The sequence below is a fragment of the Procambarus clarkii genome, chromosome 58 (genome assembly GCF_040958095.1).
Source record: "Procambarus clarkii isolate CNS0578487 chromosome 58, FALCON_Pclarkii_2.0, whole genome shotgun sequence".
NCBI classification, from domain to species: domain Eukaryota; kingdom Metazoa; phylum Arthropoda; class Malacostraca; order Decapoda; family Cambaridae; genus Procambarus; species Procambarus clarkii.
The window spans coordinates 28169966-28184850 of NC_091207.1; the positions used below are offsets into that span (position 1 = coordinate 28169966).

Sequence of the window (14885 nt, forward strand, 5' to 3'; positions counted from 1 at the left end):
AGAGTGATGCAGAGGATTAAGAGAGTGATGCAGAGGCTTAGGAGAGGGATGCAGAGGCTCAAGCGAGGGATGCAGAGGCTCAAGAGAGGGATGCAGGGGCTCAGGAGAGGGATGCAAAGGCTGAAGAGAGGGATGCAGAGGCTCTTGAGAGTGACGCAGAGGCACAAAGGAGGGATGCAGAGGCTCTTGGGAGTGATGCAGAGGCTCAAGAGAGGGATACAGAGGCTCAAGAGAGTGATTCAGAGGCTTACGAGAGTGATGCAGAGGCTTAAGAAAGTGATACAGAGGCTCAAAAGAGGGATGCAGTGACTTAAAGGGTGATGCAGAGCCTCAAGAGAGTGAAGCAGAGGCTCAAGAGAGGGATGAAGGGGCTCAAGAGAGAGTGATACAGAGGCTCAAGAGAGTGATTCAGAGGCTTACGAGAGTGATGCAGAGGCTTATGAGAGTGATGCAGAGGCTCAAGAGAGTGATGGAGAGGATCAAGATAGGGAAGCAGAGGCTTAAGAGAGTGATGCAGAGGCTGAAGAGAGTGATGCAGAGGCTCTAGAGAGTGATGCAGAGACTCAAGAGAGTGATGCAGAGTCTCAAGAGAGTGATGCAGAGGATCAAGAGAGGGAAGCAGAGGCTTAAGAGAGTGATGCAGAGGCTGAAGAGAGTGATGCAGAGGCTCTAGAGAGTGATGCAGAGACTCAGGAGAGTGATGCAGAGGTTCAAGGGAGTGATGCAGAGGATCAAGAGAGGGAAGAAGAGGCTAAAGAGAGTGATGCAGAGGCTGAAGAGAGTGATGCAGAGGCTCTAGAGAGTGATGCAGAGACTCAAGAGAGTGATGCAGACGCTCAAGAGAGTGATGCAGAGGCTCGCGAGTGTTATGCAGAGGCCTCAAAAGAGGGATTCAGAGGCTTAAGAGAGTGATGCAGACGCTGAAGAGAGTGTTGCAGAGGCTCAAGAGAGGGATGAAGAGGCTCAAGAGAGTGATGCAGAGGCTTAAGAGAGTGAGGCAGAGGCTTAGGAGAGGGATGCAGAGGCTCATGAGGGTAATGCAGAGGCTTAAGAGGGTGATGCAGAGGCTCAAGAGAGTGATGCAGAGGCTCAAGTGAGGGATGCAGAGTCACAAGAGAGGGATGCAGAGGCTCTTGAGAGTGATGCAGAGGCTCAAGAGAGGGATGCAGATGCTTAAGAGAGTGATGCAATTGCTCAAGAGAGGGATGCAGAGGCTCATTAGAGGGATGCAAGATTTCAAGAGAGGGATGCAGAGGCTCAAGAGAGTGATGCAGAAGATCAAGAGAGTGATGCAGATGCTCAAGAGAGTGATGCAGAGCCTCAAGAGAGTGATGCAGAGGCTCAAGAGAGTGATGCAGAGGATCAAGAGAGGGAAGCAGAGGCTCAAGAGCGTAATGCAGAGGTTTAAGAGGGTGATGCAGAGGCTCAAGAGAGTGATGCAGAGGCTTAGGAGAGTGATGCAGAGGCTTAGGAGAGGGATGCAGAGGCTTAAGAGAGGGATGCAGAGGCTCAAGAGAAGGATGCAGAGGCCCAATAGAGGGATGCAGAGGCTCAAGAGAGGGATGCAGAGGCTCATGTGAGGGATGCAGTGGCACAAGAGAGGGATGCAGAGGCTCTTGGAAGTGATGCAAAGGCTCAAGAGAGGGATGCAGGGGCTCAAGAGAGTGATGCAAAGGCTCAAGAGAGGGATGCAGAGGCTCATGAGAGTTATGCAGAGACTTAAAAGAGTGATGCAGAGGCTCAAGAGAGTGATGCAGAGGATCAAGAGAGTGATGCAGAGGCTTACGAGAGAGATGCAGAGAATCAAGAGAGTGATGCAGAGGCTCGAGAGAGTTATGCAGAGGCCTCAAGAGAGGGATTCAGAGGCTTAAGAGAGTGATACAGAGGCTAAAGAGAGTGTTGCAGAGGCTCAATAGAGGGATGAAGAGGCTGAAGAGAGTGATGCAGAGGCTCAAGAGAGGGATGCAGAGGCTCAAGAGAGTGATGCAGAGGCTTAAGAGGGTGATGCAGAGGCTTAAGAGAGTAATGCAGAGGCTTAAGAGGGTGATGCAGAGGCTCAAGAGAGTGATGCAGAGGCTTGAGAGAGTGATACAGAGGCTCAAGTGAGGGATGCAGGGACTCAAGAGAGTGATGCAGAGGCTCAAGAGAGGTATTCAGAGGCTCAAGTGAGAGATGCAGAGGCACAAGAGATGGATGCTGAGGCTCAAGAGAGTGATTCAGAGACTTAAGAGAGGGATGCAGAGGCTTAAGAGAATGATGCAGAGGCTGAAGAGAGTGATGCAGAGGCTCTAGGGAGTAATGCAGAGGCTCAAGAGAGTGATACAGAGGCTCAAGTGAGGGATGCAGAGGCACAAGAGAGGGATGCAGAGGCTCCTGAGAGCGGCGCAGAGGCTCAAGAGAGGGATTCAGGGGCTCAAGAGAGTGATGCAAAGGCTCAAGAGAGGGATGCAGAGGCTCATGAGAGTTATGCAGATACTCAATTGAGGGATGCAGTGGCACAAGAGAGGGATGCAGAGGCTCTTGGAAGTGATGCAAAGGCTCATGAGAGGGATGCATGGGCTCAAGAGAGTGATGCAAAGGCTCAAGAGAGTTATGCAGAGGCTCATGAGAGTTATGCAGAGACTCAAGAGAGAGATGCAGAGGCTCAAGAGAGTGATGCAGAGGATCAAGAGAGTGATGCAGAGGCTTACGAGAGAGATGCAGAGAATCAAGAGGGTGATGCAGAGGCTCGAGATAGTTATGCAGAGGCCTCAAGAAAGGGATTCAGAGGCTTAAGAGACTGATACAGAGGCTAAAGAGAGTGTTGCAGAGGCTCAATAGAGGGATAAAGAGGCTGAAGAGAGTGATGCAGAGGCTCAAGAGAGGGATACAGAGGCTCAACAGAGTGATGCAGAGGCTTAAAAGGGTGATGCAGAGGCTCAAGAGAGTAATGCAGAGGCTTAAGAGTGTAATGCAGAGGCTCAAGAGAGTGATGCAGAGGCTTGAGAGAGGGATGCAGGGACTCAAGAGAGTGATGCAGAGGTTCAAGAGAGGTATTCAGAGGCTCAAGTGAGAGATGCAGAGGCACAAGAGATGGATGCTGAGGCTCTTGAGAGTGATGCAGATGCTCAAGAGAGGGATGCAGAGGATTAAGAGAGTGATGCAATGGCTCAAGAGAGGGATGCAGAGGCTTAGGAGAGGGATGCAGATGCTCAAGCGAGGGATGCAGAGGCTCAAGAGAGGGATGCAGGGGCTCAGGAGAGGGATGCAAAGGCTGAAGAGAGGGATGCAGAAGCTCTTGCGAGTGACGCAGAGGCACAAAGGAGGGATGCAGAGGCTCTTGGGAGTGATGCAGAGGCCTAAGAGAGGGATACAGAGGCTCAAGAGAGTGAATTAGAGGCTTACGAGAGTGATGCAGAGGCTTAAGAAAGTGATACAGAGGCTCAAAAGAGGGATGCAGTGGCTTAAAGGGTGATGCAGAGCCTCAAGAGAGTGAAGCAGAGGCTCAAGAGAGGGATGAAGGGGCTCAAGAGAGTGATACAGAGGCTCAAGAGAGTGATTCAGAGGCTTACGAGAGTGATGCAGAGGCTTAAGAGAGTGATGCAGAGGCTCAAGAGAGTGAAGCAGAGGCTCAAGAGAGGGATGAAGGGGCTCAAGAGAGTGATACAGAGGCTCAAGAGAGTGATTCAGAGGCTGAAGAGAGTGATGCAGAGGCTCTAGAGAGTGATGCAGAGACTCAAGAGAGTGATGCAGACGCTCAAGAGAGTGATGCAGAGGCTCGCGAGTGTTATGCAGAGGCCTCAGGAGAGGGATTCAGAGGCTTAAAAGAGTGATGCAGACGCTGAAGAGAGTGTTGCAGAGGCTCAAGAGAGGGATGAAGAGGCTCAAGAGAGTGATGCAGAGGCTTAAGAGAGTGAGGCAGAGGCTTAGGAGAGGGATGCAGAGGCTCAAGAGGGTAATGCAGAGGCTCAAGAAAGTGATGCAGAGGCTCAAGTGAGGGATGCAGAGGCACAAGAGAGGGATGCAGAGGCTCATGAGAGTGATGCAGAGGCTCAAGAGAGGGATGCAGATGCTTAAGAGAGTGATGCAATTGCTCAAGAGAGGGATGCAGAGGCTCATTAGAGGGATGCAAGATTTCAAGAGAGGGATGCAGAGGCTCAAGAGAGTGATGCAGAAGATCAAGAGAGTGATGCAGAGGCTCAAGAGAGTGATGCAGAGGATCAAGAGAGGGAAGCAGAGGCTTAAGAGAGTGATGCAGAGGCTGAAGAGAGTGATGCAGAGGCTCAAGAGAGTGATGCAGAGGATCAAGAGAGGGAAGCAGAGGCTCAAGAGCGTAATGAAGAGGCTTAAGAGGGTGATGCAGAGGCTCAAGTGAGGGATGCAGAGGCTTAGGAGAGTGATGCAGAGGCTTAGGAGACGAATGCAGAGGCTTAAGAGAGGGATGCAGAGGCTCAAGAGAGGGATGCAGAGGCCCAATAGAGGGATGCAGAGGCTCAAGAGAGGGATGCAGAGGCTCAAGTGAGGGATGCAGTGGCACAAGAGAGGGATGCAGAGGCTCTCGGAAGTGATGCAAAGGCTCAAGAGAGGCCGGGATGCAGGGGCTCAAGAGAGTGATGCAAAGGCTCAAGAGAGGGATGCAGAGGCTCATGAGAGTTATGCAGAGACTTAAGAGAGTGATGCAGAGGCTCAAGAGAGTGATGCAGAGGATCAAGAGAGTGATGCAGAGGCTTACGAGAGACATGCAGAGAGTCAAGAGACTGATGCAGAGGCTCGAGAGAGTTATGCAGAGGCCTCAAGAGAGGGATTCAGAGGTTTAAGAAAGTGATACAGAGGCTAAAGAGAGTGTTGCAGAGGCTCAATAGAGGGATGAAGAGGCTGAAGAGAGTGATGCAGAGGCTCAAGAGAGGGATGCAGAGGCTCAAGAGAGTGATGCAGAGGCTTAAGAGGGTGATGCAGAGGCTCAAGAGAGTAATGCAGAGGCTTAAGAGGGTGATGCAGAGGCTCAAGAGAGTGATGCAGAGGCTTGAGAGAGGGATGCAGGGACTCAAGAGAGTGATGCAGAGGCTCAAGAGAGGTATTCAGAGGCTCAAGTGAGAGATGCAGAGGCACAAGAGATGGATGCTGAGGATCTTGAGAGTGATGCAGATGCTCAAGAGAGGGATGCAGAGGCTTAAGAGAGTGATGCAATGGCTCAAGAGAGGGATGCAGAGGCTCATTAGAGGGATGCAAGATTTCAAGAGAGGGATGCAGAGGTTCAAGAGAGTGATGCAGAGGATTAAAAGAGTGATGCAGAGGCTCAAGAGAGTGATGCAGAGGATAAAGAGAGGGAAGCAGAGGCTTAGGAGAGTGATGCAGAGGCTCAAGAGAGTGATGCAGAGGCTCTAGAGAGTGATGCAGAGGCTCAAGAGCGTAATGCAGAGACTTAAGAGGGTGATGCAGAGGCTCAAAAGAGTGATGCAGAGGCTTGAGAGAGGGATGCAGGGGCTCAAGAGAGTGACGCAGAGGCTCAAGAGAGTGATTCAGAGGCACAAGAGAGGGATGCAGAGGCTCCTGAGAGTGGCGCAGAGGCTCAAGAGAGGGATTCAGGGGCGCAAGAGAGTGATGCAAAGGCTCAAGAGAGGGATGCAGAGGCTCATGAGAGTTATGCAGATACTCAATTGAGGGATGTAGTGGCACGAGTGGCACAAGAGAGGGATGCAGAGGCTCTTGGAAGTGATGCAAAGGCTCAAGAGAGGGATGCATGGGCTCAAGAGAGTGATGCAAAGGCTCAAGAGAGGAATGCAGAGGCTCATGAGAGTTATGCAGAGACTCAAGAGAGTGATGCAGAGGCTCAAGAGAGTGATGCAGAGGATCAAGAGAGTGATGCAAAGGCTTACGAGAGAGATGCAGAGAATCAAGAGAGTGATGCAGAGGCTCGAGAGAGTTATGCAGAGGCCTCAAGAGAGGGATTCAGAGGCTCAATAGAGGGATGAAGAGGCTGAAGAGAGTGATGCCGAGGCTCAAGAGAGGGATGCAGAGGCTCAACAGAGTGATGCAGAGGCTTAAGAGGGTGATGCAGAGGCTCAAGAGAGTAATGCAGAGGCTTAAGAGGGTAATGCAGAGGCTCAAGAGAGTGATGCAGAGGCTTGAGAGAGGGATGCAGGGACTCAAGAGAGTGATGCAGAGGCTCAAGAGAGGTATTCAGAGGCTCAAGTGAGAGATGCAGAGGCAGAAGAGATGGATGCTGAGGCTCTTGAGAGTGATGCAGATGCTCAAGAGAGGGATGCAGAGGCTTAAGAGAGTGATGCAATGGCTCAAGAGAGGGATGCAGAGGGTTAGGAGAGGGATGCAGAGGCTCAATCGAGGGATGCAGAGGCTCAAGAGAGGGATGCAGGGGCTCAGAAGAGGGATGCAAAGGCTGAAGAGAGGGATGCAGAGGCTCTTGAGAGTGACGCAGAGGCACAAAGGAGGGATGCAGAGGCTCTTGGGAGTGATGCAGAGGCTCAAGAGAGGGATACAGAGGCTCAAGAGAGTGAATTAGAGGCTTACGAGAGTGATGCAGAGGCTTAAGAAAGTGATACAGAGGCTCAAAAGAGGGATGCAGTGGCTTAAAGGGTGATGCAGAGCCTCAAGAGAGTGAAGCAGAGGCTCAAGAGAGGGATGAAGGGGCTCAAGAGAGTCATACAGAGGCTCAAGAGAGTGATTCAGAGGCTTATGAGAGTGATGCAGAGGCTTAAGAGAGTGATGCAGAGGCTCAAGAGAGTGATGGAGAGGATCAAGAGAGGGAAGCAGAGGCTTAAGAGAGTGATGCAGAGGCTGAAGAGAGTGATGCAGAGGCTCTAGAGAGTGTTATGCAGAGGCCTCAAGAGAGGGATTCAGAGGCTTAAGAGAGTGATGCAGACGCTGAAGAGAGTGTTGCAGAGGCTCAAGAGAGGGATGAAGAGGCTCAAGAGAGTGATGCAGAGGTTTAAGAGAGTGAGGCAGAGGCTTCGGATAGGGATGCAGAGGCTCAAGAGGGTAATGCAGAGGCTTAAGAGGGTGATGCAGAGGCTCAAGTGAGTGATGCAGAGGCTCAAGTGAGGGATGCAGAGGCACAAGAGAGGGATGCAGAGGCTCTTGAGAGTGATGCAGAGGCTCAAGAGAGGGATGCAGATGCTTAAGAGAGTGATGCAATTGCTCAAGAGAGGGATGCAGAGGCTCATTAGAGGGATGCAAGATTTCAAGAGAGGGATGCAGAGGCTCAGGAGAGTGATGCAGAATATCAAGAGAGTGATGCAGAGGCTCAAGAGAGTGATGCAGAGGATCAAGAGAGGGAAGCAGAGGCTCAAGAGAGTGATGCAGAGGATCAAGAGAGGGAAGCAGAGGCTCAAGAGCGTAATGCAGAGGCTTAAGAGGGTGATGCAGAGGCTCAAGAGAGTGATTTAGAGGCTCATTAGAGGGATGCAAGATTTCAAGAGAGGGATGCAGAGGCTCAAGAGAGTGATGCAGAAGATCAAGAGAGTGATGCAGAGGCTCAAGAGAGTGATGCAGAGGATCAAGAGAGGGAAGCAGAGGCTTAAGAGAGTGATGTAGAGGCAGAAGAGAGTGATGCAGAGGCTCAAGAGAGTGATGCAGAGGCTTAGGAGATTGATGCAGAGGCTTAGGAGAGGGATGCAGAGGCTTAAGAGAGGGATGCAGAGGCTCAAGAGAGGGATGCAGAGGCCCAATAGAGGGATGCAGAGGCTCAAGAGAGGGATGCAGAGGCTCAAGTGAGGGATGCAGTGGCACAAGAGAGGGATGCAGAGGCTCTTGGAAGTGATGCAAAGGCTCAAGAGAGGGATGCAGGGGCTCAAGAGAGTGATGCAAAGGCTCAAGGGAGGGATGCAGAGGCTCATGAGAGTTATGCAGAGACTTAAGAGAGTGATGCAGAGGCTCAAGAGAGTGATGCAGAGGATCAAGAGAGTGATGCAGAGGCTCAAGTGAGAGATGCAGAGGCACAAGAGATGGATGCTGAGGATCTTGAGAGTGATGCAGATGCTCAAGAGAGGGATGCAGAGGCTTAAGAGAGTGATGCAATGGCTCAAGAGAGGGATGCAGAGGCTCATTAGAGGGATGCAAGATTTCAAGAGAGGGATGCAGAGGTTCAAGAGAGTGATGCAGAGGATTAAAAGAGTGATGCAGAGGCTCAAGAGAGTGATGCAGAGGATAAAGAGAGGGAAGCAGAGGCTTAGGAGAGTGATGCAGAGGCTCAAGAGAGTGATGCAGAGGCTCTAGGGAGTGATGCAGAGGCTCAAGAGCGTAATGCAGAGACTTAAGAGGGTGATGCAGAGGCTCAAAAGAGTGATGCAGAGGCTTGAGAGAGGGATGCAGGGGCTCAAGAGAGTGACGCAGAGGCTCAAGAGAGTGATTCAGAGGCTTAAGAGAGGGATGCAGAGGCTTATGAGAGTGATGCAGAGGCTGAAGAGAGTGATGCAGAGGCTCTAGGGAGTAATGCAGAGGCTCAAGAGAGTGATACAGAGGCTCAAGTGAGGGATGCAGAGGCACAAGAGAGGGATGCAGAGGCTCCTGAGAGTGGCGCAGAGCCTCAAGAGAGGGATTCAGGGGCGCAAGAGAGTGATGCAAAGGCTCAAGAGAGGGATGCAGAGGCTCATGAGAGTTATGCAGATACTCAATTGAGGGATGTAGTGGCACGAGTGGCACAAGAGAGGGATGCAGAGGCTCTTGGAAGTGATGCAAAGGCTCAAGAGAGGGATGCATGGGCTCAAGAGAGTGATGCAAAGGCTCAAGAGAGGAATGCAGAGGCTCATGAGAGTTATGCAGAGACTCAAGAGAGTGATGCAGAGGCTCAAGAGAGTGATGCAGAGGATCAAGAGAGTGATGCAGAGGCTTACGAGAGAGATGCAGAGAATCAAGAGAGTGATGCAGAGGCTCGAGAGAGTTATGCAGAGGCCTCAAGAGAGGGATTCAGGGGCTTAAGAGACTGATACAGAGGCTAAAGAGAGTGTTGCAGAGGCTCAATAGAGGGATGAAGAGGCTGAAGAGAGTGATGCCGAGGCTCAAGAGAGGGATGCAGAGGCTCAACAGAGTGATGCAGAGGCTTAAGAGGGTGATGCAGAGGCTCAAGAGAGTAATGCAGAGGCTTAAGAGGGTAATGCAGAGGCTCAAGAGAGTGATGCAGAGGCTTGAGAGAGGGATGCAGGGACTCAAGAGAGTGATGCAGAGGCTCAAGAGAGGTATTCAGAGGCTCAAGTGAGAGATGCAGAGGCAGAAGAGATGGATGCTGAGGCTCTTGAGAGTGATGCAGATGCTCATGAGAGGGATGCAGAGGCTTAAGAGAGTGATGCAATGGCTCAAGAGAGGGATGCAGAGGGTTAGGAGAGGGATGCAGAGGCTCAATCGAGGGATGCAGAGGCTCAAGAGAGGGATGCAGGGGCTCAGAAGAGGGATGCAAAGGCTGAAGAGAGGGATGCAGAGGCTCTTGAGAGTGACGCAGAGGCACAAAGGAGGGATGCAGAGGCTCTTGGGAGTGATGCAGAGGCTCAAGAGAGGGATACAGAGGCTCAAGAGAGTGAATTAGAGGCTTACGAGAGTGATGCAGAGGCTTAAGAAAGTGATACAGAGGCTCAAAAGAGGGATGCAGTGGCTTAAAGGGTGATGCAGAGCCTCAAGAGAGTGAAGCAGAGGCTCAAGAGAGGGATGAAGGGGCTCAAGAGAGTCATACAGAGGCTCAAGAGAGTGATTCAGAGGCTTATGAGAGTGATGCAGAGGCTTAAGAGAGTGATGCAGAGGCTCAAGAGAGTGATGGAGAGGATCAAGAGAGGGAAGCAGAGGCTTAAGAGAGTGATGCAGAGGCTGAAGAGAGTGATGCAGAGGCTCTAGAGAGTGTTATGCAGAGGCCTCAAGAGAGGGATTCAGAGGCTTAAGAGAGTGATGCAGACGCTGAAGAGAGTGTTGCAGAGGCTCAAGAGAGGGATGAAGAGGCTCAAGAGAGTGATGCAGAGGTTTAAGAGAGTGAGGCAGAGGCTTCGGATAGGGATGCAGAGGCTCAAGAGGGTAATGCAGAGGCTTAAGAGGGTGATGCAGAGGCTCAAGTGAGTGATGCAGAGGCTCAAGTGAGGGATGCAGAGGCACAAGAGAGGGATGCAGAGGCTCTTGAGAGTGATGCAGAGGCTCAAGAGAGGGATGCAGATGCTTAAGAGAGTGATGCAATTGCTCAAGAGAGGGATGCAGAGGCTCATTAGAGGGATGCAAGATTTCAAGAGAGGGATGCAGAGGCTCAGGAGAGTGATGCAGAATATCAAGAGAGTGATGCAGAGGCTCAAGAGAGTGATGCAGAGGATCAAGAGAGGGAAGCAGAGGCTTAAGAGAGTGATGCAGAGGCTGAAGAGAGTGATGCAGAGGCTCAAGAGAGTGATGCAGAGGATCAAGAGAGGGAAGCAGAGGCTCAAGAGCGTAATGCAGAGGCTTAAGAGGGTGATGCAGAGGCTCAAGAGAGTGATGCAGAGGCTTAGGAGAGTGATGCAGAGGCTTAGGAGAGGGATGCAGAGGCTTAAGAGAGGGATGCAGAGGCTCAAGAGAGGGATGCAGAGGCTCAGGTGAGGGATGCAGTGGCACAAGAGAGGGATGCAGAGGCCCTTGGAAGTGATGCAAAGGCTCAAGAGAGGGATGCAGGGGCTCAAGAGAGTGATGCAAAGGCTCAAGAGAGGGATGCAGAGGCTCATGAGAGTTATGCAGAGACTTAAGAGAGTGATGCAGAGGCTCAAGAGAGGTATTCAGAAGCTCAAGTGAGAGATGCAGAGGCACAAGAGATGGATGCTGACGCTCTTGAGAGTGATGCAGATGCTCAAGAGAGGGATCTTCTTGAGATCTTCTTGAGATGATTTCGGGGCTTTTTAGTGTCCCCGCGGCCCGGTCCTCGACCAGGCCTCCAAAACATTATTGCCAACAGCATTTGGTGTTCCCAGGCGGTCACCCATCCAAGTACTAACCAAACCCAACGTTGCTTAACTTCGCTGATCGGACGAGAAGCGGTGTTCTCAACGTGGTATGGCCGTTGGCGATGCAGAGGCTTAAGAGAGTGATGCAATGGCTCAAGAGAGGGATGCAGAGGGTTAGGAGAGGGATGCAGAGGCTCAATCGAGGGATGCAGAGGCTCAAGAGAGGGATGCAGGGGCTCAAAAGAGGGATGCAAAGGCTGAAGAGAGGGATGCAGAGGCTCTTGAGAGTGACGCAGAGGCACAAAGGAGGGATGCAGAGGCTCTTGGGAGTGATGCAGAGGCTCAAGAGAGGGATACAGAGGCTCAAGAGAGTGAATTAGAGGCTTACGAGAGTGATGCAGAGGCTTAAGAAAGTGATACAGAGGCTCAAAAGAGGGATGCAGTGGCTTAAAGGGTGATGCAGAGCCTCAAGAGAGTGAAGCAGAGGCTCAAGAGAGGGATGAAGGGGCTCAAGAGAGTCATACAGAGGCTCAAGAGAGTGATTCAGAGGCTTATGAGAGTGATGCAGAGGCTTAAGAGAGTGATGCAGAGGCTCAAGAGAGTGATGGAGAGGATCAAGAGAGGGAAGCAGAGGCTTAAGAGAGTGATGCAGAGGCTGAAGAGAGTGATGCAGAGGCTCTAGAGAGTGTTATGCAGAGGCCTCAAGAGAGGGATTCAGAGGCTTAAGAGAGTGATGCAGACGCTGAAGAGAGTGTTGCAGAGGCTCAAGAGAGGGATGAAGAGGCTCAAGAGAGTGATGCAGAGGTTTAAGAGAGTGAGGCAGAGGCTTCGGATAGGGATGCAGAGGCTCAAGAGGGTAATGCAGAGGCTTAAGAGGGTGATGCAGAGGCTCAAGTGAGTGATGCAGAGGCTCAAGTGAGGGATGCAGAGGCACAAGAGAGGGATGCAGAGGCTCTTGAGAGTGATGCAGAGGATCAAGAGAGGGATGCAGATGCTTAAGAGAGTGATGCAATTGCTCAAGAGAGGGATGCAGAGGCTCATTAGAGGGATGCAAGATTTCAAGAGAGGGATGCAGAGGCTCAGGAGAGTGATGCAGAATATCAAGAGAGTGATGCAGAGGCTCAAGAGAGTGATGCAGAGGATCAAGAGAGGGAAGCAGAGGCTTAAGAGAGTGATGCAGAGGCTGAAGAGAGTGATGCAGAGGCTCAAGAGAGTGATGCAGAGGATCAAGAGAGGGAAGCAGAGGCTCAAGAGCGTAATGCAGAGGCTTAAGAGGGTGATGCAGAGGCTCAAGAGAGTGATGCAGAGGCTTAGGAGAGTGATGCAGAGGCTTAGGAGAGGGATGCAGAGGCTTAAGAGAGGGATGCAGAGGCTCAAGAGAGGGATGCAGAGGCTCAAGTGAGGGATGCAGTGGCACAAGAGAGGGATGCATAGGCCCTTGGAAGTGATGCAAAGGCTCAAGAGAGGGATGCAGGGGCTCAAGAGAGTTATGCAGAGACCTAAGAGAGTGATACAGAGGCTCAAGAGAGGTATTCAGAAGCTCAAGTGAGAGATGCAGAGGCACAAGAGATGGATGCTGACGCTCTTGAGAGTGATGCAGATGCTCAAGAGAGGGATGCAGAGGCTTAAGAGAGTGATGCAGAGGCTTAAGAGAGTGATGCAGAGGCTCAAGAGAGTGATGGAGAGGATCAAGAGAGGGAAGCAGAGGCTTAAGAGAGTGATGCAGAGGCTGAAGAGAGTGATGCAGAGGCTCTAGAGAGTGTTATGCAGAGGCCTCAAGAGAGGGATTCAGAGGCTTAAGAGAGTGATGCAGACGCTGAAGAGAGTGTTGCAGAGGCTCAAGAGAGGGATGAAGAGGCTCAAGAGAGTGATGCAGAGGTTTAAGAGAGTGAGGCAGAGGCTTCGGATAGGGATGCAGAGGCTCAAGAGGGTAATGCAGAGGCTTAAGAGGGTGATGCAGAGGCTCAAGTGAGTGATGCAGAGGCTCAAGTGAGGGATGCAGAGGCACAAGAGAGGGATGCAGAGGCTCTTGAGAGTGATGCAGAGGCTCAAGAGAGGGATGCAGATGCTTAAGAGAGTGATGCAATTGCTCAAGAGAGGGATGCAGAGGCTCATTAGAGGGATGCAAGATTTCAAGAGAGGGATGCAGAGGCTCAGGAGAGTGATGCAGAATATCAAGAGAGTGATGCAGAGGCTCAAGAGAGTGATGCAGAGGATCAAGAGAGGGAAGCAGAGGCTTAAGAGAGTGATGCAGAGGCTGAAGAGAGTGATGCAGAGGCTCAAGAGAGTGATGCAGAGGATCAAGAGAGGGAAGCAGAGGCTCAAGAGCGTAATGCAGAGGCTTAAGAGGGTGATGCAGAGGCTCAAGAGAGTGATGCAGAGGCTTAGGAGAGTGATGCAGAGGCTTAGGAGAGGGATGCAGAGGCTTAAGAGAGGGATGCAGAGGCTCAAGAGAGGGATGCAGAGGCTCAGGTGAGGGATGCAGTGGCACAAGAGAGGGATGCAGAGGCCCTTGGAAGTGATGCAAAGGCTCAAGAGAGGGATGCAGGGGCTCAAGAGAGTGATGCAAAGGCTCAAGAGAGGGATGCAGAGGCTCATGAGAGTTATGCAGAGACTTAAGAGAGTGATGCAGAGGCTCAAGAGAGGTATTCAGAAGCTCAAGTGAGAGATGCAGAGGCACAAGAGATGGATGCTGACGCTCTTGAGAGTGATGCAGATGCTCAAGAGAGGGATCTTCTTGAGATCTTCTTGAGATGATTTCGGGGCTTTTTAGTGTCCCCGCGGCCCGGTCCTTGACCAGGCCTCCAAAACATTATTGCCAACAGCATTTGGTGTTCCCAGGCGGTCACCCATCCAAGTACTAACCAAACCCAACGTTGCTTAACTTCGCTGATCGGACGAGAAGCGGTGTTCTCAACGTGGTATGGCCGTTGGCGATGCAGAGGCTTAAGAGAGTGATGCAATGGCTCAAGAGAGGGATGCAGAGGGTTAGGAGAGGGATGCAGAGGCTCAATCGAGGGATGCAGAGGCTCAAGAGAGGGATGCAGGGGCTCAGAAGAGGGATGCAAAGGCTGAAGAGAGGGATGCAGAGGCTCTTGAGAGTGACGCAGAGGCACAAAGGAGGGATGCAGAGGCTCTTGGGAGTGATGCAGAGGCTCAAGAGAGGGATACAGAGGCTCAAGAGAGTGAATTAGAGGCTTACGAGAGTGATGCAGAGGCTTAAGAAAGTGATACAGAGGCTCAAAAGAGGGATGCAGTGGCTTAAAGGGTGATGCAGAGCCTCAAGAGAGTGAAGCAGAGGCTCAAGAGAGGGATGAAGGGGCTCAAGAGAGTCATACAGAGGCTCAAGAGAGTGATTCAGAGGCTTATGAGAGTGATGCAGAGGCTTAAGAGAGTGATTCAGAGGCTCAAGAGAGTGATGGAGAGGATCAAGAGAGGGAAGCAGAGGCTTAAGAGAGTGATGCAGAGGCTGAAGAGAGTGATGCAGAGGCTCTAGAGAGTGTTATGCAGAGGCCTCAAGAGAGGGATTCAGAGGCTTAAGAGAGTGATGCAGACGCTGAAGAGAGTGTTGCAGAGGCTCAAGAGAGGGATGAAGAGGCTCAAGAGAGTGATGCAGAGGTTTAAGAGAGTGAGGCAGAGGCTTCGGATAGGGATGCAGAGGCTCAAGAGGGTAATGCAGAGGCTTAAGAGGGTGATGCAGAGGCTCAAGTGAGTGATGCAGAGGCTCAAGTGAGGGATGCAGAGGCACAAGAGAGGGATGCAGAGGCTCTTGAGAGTGATGCAGAGGATCAAGAGAGGGATGCAGATGCTTAAGAGAGTGATGCAATTGCTCAAGAGAGGGATGCAGAGGCTCATTAGAGGGATGCAAGATTTCAAGAGAGGGATGCAGAGGCTCAGGAGAGTGATGCAGAATATCAAGAGAGTGATGCAGAGGCTCAAGAGAGTGATGCAGAGGATCAAGAGAGGGAAGCAGAGGCTTAAGAGAGTGATGCAGAGGCTGAAGAGAGTGAT

General features: G+C 51.6%; 2 non-coding genes across 2 annotated transcripts; both read right to left on the minus strand.

The window, feature by feature from the left end:
• Positions 1–10876: 10876 nt before the first annotated feature.
• LOC138353614 (5S ribosomal RNA) lies at positions 10877–10995 on the minus strand. The gene has a single exon (XR_011223207.1). It is a non-coding gene; the product is annotated as a 5S ribosomal RNA (ribosomal RNA).
• Positions 10996–13690: 2695 nt separating this feature from the next.
• On the minus strand, positions 13691–13809 carry LOC138353615 (5S ribosomal RNA). Its single transcript, XR_011223208.1, has one exon. It is a non-coding gene; the product is annotated as a 5S ribosomal RNA (ribosomal RNA).
• Positions 13810–14885: the final 1076 nt, after the last annotated feature.